Below are 12,748 nucleotides of genomic sequence, written 5' to 3'. Positions count from 1 at the left end.
GCTAAACCAGGATTTTTGTGTTCTTAAAAATTAATTTAATGATTAATCGATGAGCAAAATTGCCCAATTCATTGTCTGTGAGTCAGTAATTGATTAATCCTTGCAATTTCATAAGAGTGCTACTTCTGAAGAACGAGTGGTTGATAGGGTGACAGGTATGAGCCACCACCACTGTTGAAAAATACATGAATGAGTTCATATGAGGCTAAAGACATTTGCCTCAGATGGACAATATGTGTCAAAGGGACAAATATATCAATAAACCTGCAGGGATCTCTAGGATGTGCTCAACATTTTTGCAATATAAACATCCTACAATAAAAGCATCTTTGTGAAGGTTGTAGTGTTGGATTTGCGCTTTTTTGTCCAGACTTTGTGTGTGATTACACAGCGAAACACACAAAAACCTTCTGTTGACACAGCAATGTGACTGTTCAACCCTCACGTAGTATCCACTGCAGGGTTACTGGGTACAGGTGTTTATTTGTCCCCATGGCCTTAGTCCAAGAATTTCATAAAATACAACTGCAGAAGGGGAGTGTTTGGGGATTATTTACCATTTTCTGTGTATGTGTATAAAATGTAACTATAAAACAGCATTACTGCAAAAATCCACCATGATATTAGTGAACAATGGCACAAAACGCGTAGTAAAAAAATAATCATGAGCTTAGAATTTGGTTGGACTGGCAATCATTAACCTCTACAATCTTCATGTTCGGCCCAAAATTGTACCCTGAGTTTTATCATCTCCAGATATTGTGTCAACGTGACAGCTCGGTGTGTTGCGCAGTTTCACCTGATCTAAAGTTCAAGGTACCGTGAGCTGGTTGGTTTGGTTCTGTTGGGATCTCTAGCATTCATCTCCAGCTGGGGACCGGCCTGTTTGTCTGCACACAGAACCTTTTAAACTCAAAAGGTAAGGTGTACAATTACCTTCTTTTTTTTTAATTGTTCGTCAATTTCGCAGCACGATATACAAAATGTAATTAATGTATGGCATTTAGTTTTGTAATAAGTTACACACAAACTCCCCCACAAGTAAATTATGCTGGACATAGGCATTTATTATTATGAGTGTGTTCTTACTTTACTTTATGAAATGTTGTATTTAGGACTTTGGCACGTGTTGTGTAATAGAAGTGTTGAGTATTATCTGTATTTTCTTACGTATTTCCACATTTTCTTGAGTTCAGAACTTTTAACAATGCTTAGATATGGCAAAATGTATTTAACTTAGACTAGATAAGCCAAAGATGTTACTTGGATACACTAAACCCAATAAAGTGCTATTCTAAAAATGATATCTATAGATGCATTAGTTTAAAGCACAAACTTCTGTGGAATATAATTCCATTTAGTGAGATACCTTGAGATAAGTGTTACGTAATGGATTTTATAGCTCCCAGTTTACGTTCTCAACATACTACATGTGTGGTTTTACAACATGTGATGGGTCTCTTGGGTAAAATAGACCGTTCTGCTGGTGTGGATGAGGTTTTATACTGTTTGTTAATCAGTAATCAAGAAATCACAGCACAGCGCTATGGGCAAAATACAAGAGAATACAATATCAATAGTTAAAGATACCCGAAATGACTTAAATGAATAACAATAATTACTTTTTCACAAATTTGCTTTCGTTCTCTCAAAAATTGATAGCAATTAATAATTTCCTATAACTTAACCAATGTCTGCCAAAACCTTTGAAACCTATCCATTCATCTAGTCCGCTTATCCGGTATTGGGGGGCAAGTCTAGCGGGGGACCCCAAACTTCCCTTTGAAAACTATAGCAATTATTGTGATTAACTGAGTTTCCACTGTCTGTGGCTCGGCGGTAGAGCGAGTCATTTAACCAAAAGGTTGATGGTTCAATCCCTACCCCATGTCCTACAACGTCCTACAAGTATCTTTGAGAAAGACACTAAGACCCAAGTTGCTCCTGATGCTCCTTGCATAGCAGATCCACCACCCGGTGTATGAATGTGTGTGTGAATGTGTGTGTGAATGTGGGTATGATGTGTGTATGATGTGTGTGTGAATGTGTGTATGAATTGTGTGTGAATGGTAATTAAGAGGAAAATGTAAAGCGCTTTGTTCCGGTAAAGTAAAAGTAATAAAAAACATAAATACTGACCATTTACCATCTACTGCAACTTTGGTTTATGGAGTAGTTTGCTACACAAGACTGTTTAAGTTGTGGGTTTGCATATAATTAATAAGAGCTCATATATTCAGTATTATATACACACTACATTATTTTTTACTTAACATTTCTCCTCCTGTCTCCATCGGACTGGAGCCTTCACTTGCAGACCTGGAATATCATAATTCCATAGGTTTTAAAATGAGGTTTTTCAATTCATATGAAAAAAAAAAATGTTTTGATAAAATTAACATATTTTTTGTTTGCTTTTCCTCCAGATCAGAGACCATGGGAGAGTGGAGTTTTCTGTCCTCTCTCCTGGACAGTCCAGTCCCACTCCACTGTCATTGGAAAGTCTGGCTCAGCGTGCTTTTCATCTTCAGGATCATGATCCTCGGAGCTGGAGCAGAAAAGGTCTCGTCACATTTGTTCATGATTTATTTTTGTGCGCTAAACCTAACTGATGAATCTCTGAATTACCTTACGAGTGCAGTGCCCGTTGAAATGTGCCTGTTTTGAACACGGCCCGATTGGACATTTTGAACACTTTAGAGGCTAAAACACATTTAAAACTTGCCCTGTTGAAGCCTGTTGGTGCTAACGTTAGCAGGAGGATAACTCGGTGTAGATACACCGATTGTTTAGTTTCGCCTCTACTGACAGACTTCCACATGACAAACAACAGAGCTACGTGTTGGAATCAACTGGAATTCTCCTTTAAATTCGTTAACATTCATGACACAACACTCTCTCTCTCTCTCTTCCTCTCCTCTCTCTCTCTCTCTTCCTCTCTCTCTCCTCCTCTCTCTTTCAACAAGCATGCCTGGGTAAAGCATTCTTCACATCTGCATGTGGCGTAGAGTTTACTTTCCAAACGTAACTTTCCCCAACAAACGACGATGTGACACCAAACAGTGTCTGGTACCTGCCCACACTAAAGGGGCATCACGCTCTGTTTGAGACTTGTGTCTCAGTCTGTAGCTGGTTGTGCTTTGCATATGATATGGTGGGATTCTGAACTCCTTAAATTTGGAATTATCGTTTGTTATTCAAAGTCATAGAGAGTCTAAAGTAGTAATCTATCTGCACATTGTTCTGGGTCTGAGGTGTGTGTCGTATTTTAGCTGCTTCCTTTGACCCTTTCTGTCTCTTGTCCTGTGTATTTATAGATAGATGAGACATGAAACTTTAAGGTGAAATATACCCTCTGGTGGCCAAAATGGAGGTCCACAGCTCCTGAGCCAACACATTTAGCTTGATTATAATAATCAGGTTATTAACTATAATAAGAGCTTTTGGTTGTATGAAACTTTTTTAAAAGGATATCTCTATTTACTTTGCTATTTATCCATTTAAAAACTTGAACCTTACCTTAAAACGCCACTGATTCTTTGTACACCAGAACCAACAATGTATCTACAAAATGCAATTTTGTAGATGCTGTGCTTATTTTTTAGGCTTTATTAGCACAATTGTCCAATGCACCTCCAAATAAACAAAGTCGATGCTGGAAGATTTTTGCCATAACCTAAAGAACTAACCTTATGTTGATTAAGATAGATTTTGTTGTACACGTACATGTGATGATAGTGATTTCTCATCTGAACATTACAGGTTTGGGCGATGAACAGTCGTATGTTTGCAACACCAAACAGCCCGGTTGCAAAACTGCTGCTATGACCAAGCCTTCCCAATCTCACACATTCGGTTCTGGGTCCTCCAGATTATCTTCGTCTCGACACCAACACTGATCTACCTTGGTCACGTCCTCCACATTATCCACAGAAGACAGATAAAGAATATATGAAACCCACTCGGGCTGAAAAACTTCCCAAGTACTCTGACGACAAAGCCATGTCAAGATTAAAGGGGACCTGCTGGGAAACTACATGACCTCCATATTTTTCCGGATCGTTCTGGAGGTAGCGTTCATTGTTGGGCAGTACTATCTGTACGGTTCTTCATGGTCCCGAGGTCGTCTGCACCCGAGTCCCACTGTCCCTCACACCGTAGAGTGCTACTGTCTCGCCCACCCAAGAAGACCATCTTCATCCTCTTCAGCCTTGTCGTGTCCCTGCATCTCGTTTCTTCTCAACGTAGTAGAGATCTTCTACCTGGCGTGTACTCGCTCGTGCAGACGAAGAACACAATGCCGGCTACCGCCATCGCCGTTCACGCGCGTCCGGTTTCAACGGTGACAGCCTGACGAAAAGCGAGCAGCTTAGCCTCCGTGACGGCTCCAGCACGCCTGAAGAACGCCACTTAGATCCAATGTGCAAATGTAAACAGTCACATACCGAGTAGTTACCGAGACAACAGGCAAACAAAAATGTGACTGAAATGAGACCAGGCCCATTTATTATTCATGTGTTGCTTAAGAATTTGGAAAATTACACAACTTTGGAGACGTATATGTAGATACATGCTCAAGAACAACACAGTATGGTACTGTATCACTAAACCTTTCAGAAATTGTACAAAAACCGAGCTTTGGTGGATTTGTTTTGTTTTTTTGCTTTGTGTTTGTACTTACAACACATATATTTAAATAATTTCCACTGGCTAAAAACCAAGCTTGATTGCTCTAAAGAGTCTGAAATGAGACCAGGGCCCACTTATTTATTCATGAGTTGCTTATTCCAAATTTCCAAAATTACACAACTTTGGAGACGTATAGTGAATACATGCACAAGAACACCATAGTATTGTACCGTATTACTGAAGCAACCTTTCACAATTGCACAAAAAGCGTTTTTTTTGCTTGTGTTTTGTACTTATGACTACATATATTTAACCAATTTCCACTGTGTTAAAACTCTAAAGAGTGTATGAGCTGTTGAGCTACTTTGATTTTTTCAGTTTATTCTTTATTGTTAAACTGTGCAATTATACCTGTAATAGTTTTAAAAACATGATTAGCTTTTTTTCATGTTTTGTATTTTAATATGACTGTATGTGCCTTGTGTTTATAACTGATCATTAAAAGAGATCCCACTAATGTTAATAAAAACATGCTTGGAGATTACTTTTCAAAAGGCATCTCAGTTTTTGTTTCATGATCACCGTTGATATACCCATGCTACGTTCAAAATTTCTGTTTCTGGGTCTCAGTTGAACATACTTTTAACGTACTATAAATCACTGATTAGATACAGAACAATGTTGAACATAACTTTCAAAAAACTGCATTTGTTTAGTGTTCAAATAATCACATTCAAAGGATTAAAGATAAATAGTCAGATGTATTTATAGATCAATATCACACGAAAGTAGTTTGTGTTTGTCTGAAATCTGGCTAATCCAGTGAACTGTAGTTTATGCAGTTATGCATGTAACCTACAGTATCTCGCAGGTCTGCAGCTCTTCGTTATTACATTTTCTGGAAATTCATTAAAGCACTGATTGTCTCCCAATGTGGGACACGGTAATGTTGGATTCCTTCCACCATGTCTGATGGATAAGCAACTGTTTGCTAACTTTGTTAGCCTTCTAATTAGCCAGAATAACTCTACAAGAATATGTGTCAGTGTTTTGACTGTCTGTACCTTGTTGAAGAGTTATGGTTGACATTTTTCTTCTTTCCTTCCTCTTTGGCAAGTTCGCATTTTCAGCATTCCTCCTAAAAATATAGTATCAAATGAGAGTGTTTCACTGACTCACCTGCTCCACCATACAACCCAGTTACACGAGCTAGCTAGCTAACACTGAGTGAATGGACTTACATTGCCAGACTCCAAATTACTATATGTTCAAACCATTTGTTGGAGCGGTTCATTATTTTGCATATATATATATATATATATATAGATTATATTATATTACATACTAGTTATTATTTGATTTATTTAATTTCAGCTTTGCTTGAATATACAGCTACATACATTTGTTTATCATTAGTATTTTATTTGGGTTTTTTTAGTATCTGTTAGTGCTTTTTTTTTGAAGTACCAGGCAGCCTAGCCACCAGGTGTGTATCTCTACAGCATATATGGTAACAGGTATAACAGGTATTTTATGTTTAAAAAAAAAGGATCTTAATCTTTAACAGAAAGGTCCGAGCTCCTTAGAAATCCTGTCCATAATGTTGTCTGTTGGGGGGAAACAGCTCTAGGTCAGTGTCCCCGTTTAAAGTTTACAAAAATAAAAACATGACGTGTTTTGGAGGTAATTTGCTTCTGAGCTTAAAATGTCCCCGGATTTTATCTAAGAATCTGGTCACCTGACAGTAGACAACAGTTAAATGTTATGTATTATTATTTTGACCAGCTCTCCCTGTATGCAGTTGACAATCTGACAAGACCACAAGATGGCGTTGTTATCCCCGCCCAACGGGAGCTTTGTCCCCGTCTTCGTCGTCTCGACGCCGCCCACACACGAACACCAGCTTCCGCCACATATACACACTGGAAGCAGCTGAAGTGGCCGCCGCAACCATGGGGGCTCGACGCCCACAGGATGGAGGAGAAAGTTCGAGTACTTCTCTTCTATCAACTCCATGGCAAAGAAAATAATGCAGGAGAGGAGAAAAATCAAGCCGACCACGGCTCGTCGTGGGAGAAAGACGCCGCAAGAGCAGGACAGCGCCATCGACAACGGATGATGGTCCGCATATCCGAGCTCGGTACGCCATGCACCGGTAGACCGAGAAGAAGTGTCTGTTACCCCAAACTGCTCATTCAGACGGGTCAGAAGATCGTTCACTTTGGGGAAGAGTACTACAAACCACATTTGAATTATTATTATTAATTACATAGCTTTGTAGTGGTTTTAGAGGCCGGAGTAGCCTGTGTTTGTCATGGTTGCTAACCGCCGCCACGTAGCCGTTGAAATACGTAGCTAGCTACGGGACGTTTTAAACGCTTACGTGAAACGGCTTAACGTGGTTAATGTACCTAAACATCGATCAATTATCACCATATTTACCGTGGCCATGCTTGTCATAACACTTAAACCTGTCAAAAAAACTAAACTGAAATCCAACGATTATAGAAGTTAATCACGTAACGTTTTCTTCTTCATTGGTGTCTATGGCTAGGAAGGCTTAACGTGGCTTAATAATGTACCTAAACAACGATCATTATCACCATATTTCTCGCACATATGGCTCCTCCATAACCAGGGAAAACTGTCAAAATCAGACCCAAAGTCCTATTACTACGGACGGTAGCTGACATTAGCGTGTCCGGTTTTTTGACAGTTTACTGGTTATGAGGAGCAATATGTGAGAGAAATATGTGATATTGATCGATGTTTAGGTACATTATTAAGCCACGTTAAGCTTTTTCACGTTAAGCCAAATAAGTGTAAAAGGTGCATTACTTATTATTCACCCATAGTGTGTTGTTGCAATTGTATACTGTTGTGTTTCTGTTTAGGATATTACCTGGCAAGATGAGCATTCTGCCCCTTTCTCGTGGGAACAAAGGTAATAGTATTATTAATATTATTGTCTTCACAACAACAACATAAGGAAGAAGTGGGGGACATAATGTACACTGTAACTGTTTGTGTCTATAATATTCATGTTGTTGAATACTTTTTCATTAATAATTGTGTAGCTAAAATGTCGAAAAACGAAGAAGAATCACAAGCCAAATATTGAAAATAATCAAATCCTCCTTTTTTAAGACCCAGACAATTTTTGCCATTGATGTTTTTGATAGTTTACTTCAACAATTACTTGATTATCCTAATGGTCGGCAATCCCATTCACCTTTTCAGAAGTTAAGGTTAATTTCTATCCTTTCTTTATATCTGCAGTTACATAATCTGCATACTTGGTCCTTTTCTGTCTGATTGTGCCTGTAGAGTTGAGCCCAGTCAAGTCTTGAGATATTTCTTTAAATGTTCAAATCTTTCAGAGCCAGTTGGACTTCAGCTTGACATCAGGCCCAGCTGACCAGGGTCCCCGCCTCGCAGGTAGACCCAAACCTGCAAGGTGCCTCATTCCACCAGCTGGCCAAGACTACACCAGGAACCAAGGTAGGATAAGAGTGTGTGTTGATTTAATTTGTATATTATGCTTGGAAGGAAACCTTATTCATCATATGTCAGTGTAAATCTAGTTTAAATCTTGACTTAGATTGATTAGATAATACTTATTCTTCCAAACAGTTGGGAAATTCCCTTATTAACGCAGCATTTTCTACAATAAAAGCAAAACAACAAGTAAACAACAGACAATGAGCAGAGGTATAGACTGATGTAAGTGCGTCTTGGTGACTGGGTATTAAATCAGTACTTTCTATATATAATATAATATATTATATATATCTTATATATATATATATATATATATATATTATAAATTTGTAAATTATGTTTACTCATCTGTACGGGACTAAGGGGGTGTAATCCTTCATAGCAAAAAAAATCAAGATTTGGACTGATTTTCAAAGCAATTTTAACCCTTTTGGGTTTGGTGTAACATTAATCTAAATCACGTGAGGGTATGGTTGGTGTGATCAAGAAATCTCAGCATGCATCTTTACACTAAGATTGAATTACCAGTTTAGCTGTTAAGATGTTCCCAATAGTTCTACTTAAATAAATATTTAAGCAACATGGTAGTTTTAATACAGTATTTGTCCCATAATAGCAGTCCCGCTAGATCTATAAATTGTGCATTGTTGGCTTAATAGTCTAATCTCCATGGGAATTTAAATAACTTAAAAGTAATAGAGAGACCGTGCAATTGTACATTTAATGAACACAGCCCCTAATCCTGGACTTATTAAGGTGTTGTTGTGCGATTGTGAAGGTTCTGTAAGCGAGGACGGAGACTCGAGGAGATCGTCTTTCTGGAAGATCACGCCGAGAGGTCTAGGCTGAGAGGCAAGCCAACTTCCATTCCTCCCCCCAGCCATCAAATCCCTCGAGAAAGGAGAGAATCCCTCCCCTCCTACCTCCGCAGGTAGCACTGGAATCTACCTGCTTTCTGGGGGGGGTTCAATCCAAGTGAAAGCTGCCAAAAGGTTTTTTTATAAATGTTGGCACAGCATTGCATTCTAGTCTGCATTGCTTCTAAAAACAGCATATTGAGAGCACTGTTCCCACCCCAACACTTGTTGCTTGTTTTAGATTAGATTAGATTATATACTTTATTCATCCCACAGTGGGAAATTCCTTTGTTACAGCAGCATTCTCTACATAAGAGCAAAAACAAACACACAAGTAAACCACAAAGAAACAGGCAAACGTGACAATGCAGAATGTAGACTGAAGTAAAGTGGCGTCAAATAAAGGTTTTTGTAAATTAAAGTGCGGTTGCCACAGTACAAAAAAAACAACATTGCAGTGTAGTAAGTGACCTTAAATGAATTGAAAATGTACTTAAAGTAATAGGCAAAGTAGGTAACCATAATATACGTTTATTCCCCTGTGACCATAAATATTGAAAAAGTAATGGAAACAAATGTAAATACGAGAAAGATATACGGAGTGTGTGAAATAAAAATGAAAAACGGGAACAGAACTACAACTTATATCAGGTGGTGCAGGTGTCTTGTGGAGACTGTTCCCTGAAATGAAAGTAGCCCAAACTGAGATAGCTGGCGTCTGGGAAGCCTCCACCCGTAACAGAGAAGCAGGTGGAGATGCAGCCTCAGTCACAAAAAAAGAAACAGTCTAGATCTAATGTTCTACTTTGCTCTTCTTTCTTTTCTCTACTTCCTAAACATTTGCTGTTGTGATTTGGCATTTTCCAGCCTCATCAACCACCTACATACTGTACATGACATACAAGATGCTTAAAGGTCCCTGACATGGTGGTCTTACGATGCTTTTATATAGACCTTAGTGGTCCCCTAATACTGGATCTGAAGTCTCTTTTATATAGACCTTAGTGGGTCCCCATAATACTGTATCTGAAGTCTCTTTTATATAGACCTTATGGTCCCCTAATACTGTATCTGAGTCTCTTTTATATAGACCTTAGTGGTCCCTAATACTGTACTGAGTCTCTTTTATATAGACCTTAGTGGTCCCCTAATACTGTATCTGAAGTCTCTTTATATAGACCTTAGTGGTCCCTAATACTGTATTTGAAACTCTTTATATGACCTTAGTGGTCCCTATACTGTATCTGAAGTCTCTTTTATATAGACCTTAGTGGTCCCTAATACTGTATCTGAAGTCTCTTTTATATAGACCTTAGTGGTCCCCTAATACTGTATCTGAAGTCTCTTTTATATAGACCTTAGTGGTCCCCTAATACTGTATCTGAAGTCTCTTAATATAGACCTTAGTGGTCCCCTAATACTGTATCTGAAGTCTCTTTATATGACCTTATGGTCCCCTAATACGTTCTGAAGTCTCTTAATATAGACCTTAGTGGTCCCTAATACTGTATCTGATCGCTCTCTCTCATGGGTGGCCAAAATCTCTGGCGGGCAAAGCAGAGAAGGGAGGTAACCTTGCCCCTTATGACCCATAAGGAGCAAGATTCCAGATCGGCCCTCTAAGCTTTCATTTTCTCAAAAGACGAGGCAGGATACCCAGGGCTCGGTTTACACCTACCACCATTTCTAGCCCTAGGGCCATAGGCAGGCTGGGGGACTCATATTAGTAAAAAACCTCATAAAGTGAATTTTCAGTTTTCAAATTTTTTTTGTACCATTAGCTTAAGTATCTCAAACGTGTAATTATGTAAAATAAACCTTAAAAGTCTGATATTAACTGTAAATGTTATCATTTCCTACAGAGACCTCCTCACCACCAAGGCCCGAGGCAGCGACCCCCACCCACCAGCTGCTCCAGGTCCACCAAACAGCGAGCACCCAAACCTCCTGCTCCCCACCCCCCCATCCCCGTCTCTGTGAGCGCGACGCCATCCTCTCCATTTCGTCGAGCCCGTCGCCGCCTGTCAGCTTGCCGTCGTCCGTGCGTGGGTGGGAGCGATCTCGAGCACGCTGCGCGTCGGTCAGCAACACCGTGGAGGAAGTCTTCTCCACCAGCATGATGTCCAAGCCCTCCACCCACCCCACCGCTGTGGAGAAAGAGGAAGAAGGTCCCACCGCCAGCCCCACCTTTGCCCAGGTGAGTTCTGCCTGTCTGAGTGAGAGTGACCTGAGCCTTGTTAGTCATTCTTGTTGTTTGTTGTTGACCTCCGTCTGAGCTCCATGACAGCAGCCCCCTCCAGCTGGAGTTTCTACCAGATCCAGAACCCCATCTAGGAGACATGTTTGGCCCAGTTCAGACTAGCGGACCTCGTTCCACCCGTCTCCCTCCGGCAACACACGCGCCCCTCCAGTATCTTTACCCGCTTACAAACACTTTCTAACATCAGACGTGACAGTAGAACTTTGAAAAAAAACTGAGAAATGTTAAGAAAAAGCTATAAAAACGCAGGAAAAAAGACAAAAACATAAAAAAAAAAAAAAAGTGACCAAATTCAACCACTTTTTTAAAAGTGACCAAAAGGTTGGAAAAACAGTGAAGAAAAATTGGGGAGAAGGTGACAGAAATTGGAATTACATCGAAAAACATCAAAAAAGTGTAGAAAAACCACCACACCATGTTGAAATTTAGACTCAAAAAACACCAAGTTCGTGGTCGACGGGAAGACATTTGCTTTGGATGTTGTGAATGCAGCAGTGATGGATTTAGAGCCAAAATCCCATTCCACGTCTATAGAGAAAAAATAATATATATATATATATATAAATATGACCACAATAGCAGTGTTTTAGACTCGGTCCATGTTTCTAAGGCTGCATTCACCCTGTAATTCGGTTCCTTGGTCTAGATAACGCTCGTGTTGTCTGTCTGTCAAATTTGAAAACAACACTTTGTTGACACTTTTTATCAATGTTTTCTTGTGTTTTTGTCCCATTATTTTTTTAACACTTGTCACTTTTTTATGTTTTCACATGTAAAACTAACTTTTTAACTTTAGTTAATTCAATAAACCCATTTATAGGAAATTATACCTAATGTTTGAGTTAGAAAAGCAGAAATTAGGGATTTTGAGACTAAAATTAAAGAATGGATGTTGATGAATCACACAGACTGGAATATGTCAACTTTTACTCCACACTATTTCAACAACATTCACTTTGTTTTACAATGCTATAAAATAATAAGACCCAAATTTAATGAAAGTAGAGATTTGTACTTGGCAAAGAGCGTTGGAATCAATCATGTTATTTTGGGGAATTAAAGAACATTGAGATGGGCAACATGGGACAACATGAGGGCAACATGAGCAACACATGAGAAACACTGGGACAAATGAGACAACATGGAGGGCAACATGAGGGCAACATGAGGGCAACATGAGGCAACATGAGGGCCACTGAGGCAACATGGGCCCCATGGGGGCACATGGGGACAACAGGGGGCACCTGAGGGCAACATGGGGGCCACAGAAGGCACTGAGGGCAACATGAGAGACACACATGAGGCAACATGAGGGCAACATGGGACAACATGAAGACTAAAGAAAAAAATATGAACAGCCTCTTAGTTTGGTTATTTTTTTGTTCACGGACTGACTGAATTTTTGTCACTTTTCAATGTTGTGGGTGCTTTTTTGATGTTTTTTCCAAAGTTATTTGATATTTTTAATGTTGACATTTTCAGCCCTTTTTCTGTGATTTAA

The 12,748-nt window shown here is 39.4% G+C and overlaps 2 pseudogenes; both read left to right on the top strand.

Moving 5' to 3' along the window:
• The first annotated feature begins 2,436 nt into the window (after positions 1 to 2,436).
• LOC116706297 (gap junction Cx32.2 protein-like) lies at positions 2,437 to 4,497 on the top strand (annotated as a pseudogene).
• A 1,799-nt stretch (positions 4,498 to 6,296) lies between these two features.
• The window catches only part of LOC116706651 (uncharacterized protein C1orf198 homolog), a 9,403-nt pseudogene continuing 2,951 nt past the window's right edge, over positions 6,297 to 12,748 (top strand).

Source organism: Etheostoma spectabile, chromosome 18 (genome assembly GCF_008692095.1).
Source record: "Etheostoma spectabile isolate EspeVRDwgs_2016 chromosome 18, UIUC_Espe_1.0, whole genome shotgun sequence".
Lineage (NCBI taxonomy): Eukaryota > Metazoa > Chordata > Actinopteri > Perciformes > Percidae > Etheostoma > Etheostoma spectabile.
Note: the sequence above shows the minus strand (reverse complement) of the source record. Positions and strands in the feature narration are given on the sequence as shown.